The sequence below is a fragment of the Salmo trutta genome, chromosome 32 (genome assembly GCF_901001165.1).
Source record: "Salmo trutta chromosome 32, fSalTru1.1, whole genome shotgun sequence".
In the NCBI taxonomy this organism is placed as follows: domain Eukaryota; kingdom Metazoa; phylum Chordata; class Actinopteri; order Salmoniformes; family Salmonidae; genus Salmo; species Salmo trutta.
Genome location: NC_042988.1, coordinates 36973797 through 36975871, shown reverse-complemented (window position 1 = coordinate 36975871; position 2075 = coordinate 36973797).

The window sequence follows — 2075 nt, the reverse complement described above, 5'->3', positions numbered from 1 at the left end:
GGGTGGATGTGAACCTGGAAAATACATCAGCAAGGCTCCGGTGCATTTCAACCTGCCGTTTTGGTACAAGAAAGTCCCAAGGAACATTCCAGCTATCAAAGGCCCAGGCCACGGACCTTTTCAAGTGTATGTGCTTTGCAACTGGACACTTCAAATGCTTAGCAGCAGCATGAAAAGGGCCCTCTTCAGCTTTGCGGGTTCTAAGAAAAAATCTGTGTGGAGTTGACATCCTGTGCTGTGTGAGGATAGGGTGAGGAGATGGGTGGAGCGGCCTCACATCAATCCTGTGCTGGAAGTCAGCGTTTCAGGGTGGTCAGCTGAGCGGGACGGGGAAGCAGAAAGCCTCGTTATGACTACCCCACCCCTGTGCCCGTCTATGGCAGTGATTCCCAACCCTCTCCTGTCCTACAGTACCCCCAGCCAGGTCCACTTATTTGATCCATTGCCAGTACAAGCACACGCTCCAGAACATTCTACCTTGGCGTCTGTCTGTACTGCCTCTGACAGGCTTGGCTTCTGGTGGACCTCCACGACTGGAGACTTGACCTCCTCCAGAACCATCCAATACAGGACCTTTAAGTCTGTGGTCTGTCCCGGAAAGGGACAGGACCTTAAAGTTTGTGGTCTGCCCCGGAAAAGGATAGGACCTTTAAGTCTGTGGCCTGCCCCGGTAAAGGATAGGACCTTTAAGTCTGTGGCCTGCCCCGGTAAAGGATAGGACCTTTAAGTCTGTGGCCTGCCCCGGTAAAGGATAGGACCTTTAAGTCTGTGGCCTGCCCTGGAAAAGGGCACACAGCTGCTGGTTTTGGGGGTGGAGGTGTAGATGGGGTGAAGGTGGAGGACTCTACTTCTGGAGGTTTCTCACTGGGGCTCCTCAAGACTCCTGGGCTCCTTTCTCCGACTTCGTGGCTTCTTTTTGGGACCTATCGTCAATCCACAGTACACTTGTATTGTTGTCCTCCTGTATGTCTTCCCACTGTGGCACAGTGCTGAGTAGAAGTGGGTATGTGACCTCATGTTGGCATAGCCCAGTCCAGCATGTCTTATCAGTAATAGCAGACACTCAAAGCTTTGGTTGTGGCAGATCAGGGGTTATATTCAGTGATGTGAAGTATTAAGATAGACATGTAATGAATAGAGCTAACACAATTCCTAATTCCACATGGCAGACAATCATACTGTATCTGTTCTACACAGCACTTTTCAGATTGTTTTGTAACGTTACTGAACAGACACAGGACAAAGGTCTACGGACATAGATATGTCTCCTCCTCCAATGCGGCCACTGCGACAGCCTGGTTAAATCTGAACACTTTGTCTAGAGGGAACTTGAGTTACAGGACCTTGGGCAACTCTTTACTCAATACAAATCCCTTACTCATAGAATTACAGGACACCAAGGGAGAATACATTGTTGTGGTACCTTTAGTAGTGGTCTGTTTTCGCTCTCTCTCTCTCTATCTCTCTTTGTCTCTCTCTCTCTTATTCATAGAATTACAGGACACCAAGGGAGAATACATTGTTGTGGTACCTTTAGTAGTGGTCTGTTCTCGCTCTCTCTCTCTCTATCTCTCTCTGTCTCTCTCTCGCTCTCTGTCTCTCTCTCTGTCTCTCTCTCTCTCGCTCTGTCTCTCTCTCTCTCTCTCTTTCTCTCTCTCTCTTTCTCTCTCTCTCTCTCTCTCTGTCTCTCTCTCTCTTATTCATAGAATTACAGGACACCAAGGGAGAATACATTGTTGTGGTACCTTTAGTAGTGGTCTGCTCTCTCTCTCTCTGTCTCTCTCTCTCTGTCTGTCTCTCTCTCTCTCTCTTCTCTGTCTCTCTCTCTCTCTCTCTGTCTCTCTCTTCTCTCTCTCTCTCTGTGTGTGTGTGGCTCCAAGGTCAAGGCCAGACTGCAAGCCCTCTCCCTTTGATTGCAGCTTTTCCCCACCTCCAGAACTGCACCAGGTGGAGGTTTTTAGTAAGGAGTAAAACATCACCCAGTGTCCTTCTGTAATGTCCACTTCACCCAGTTAAGTCAACGTCTATTGACCAAATTCTACATTTACTACAAATATACTGTACAGTCATGACTA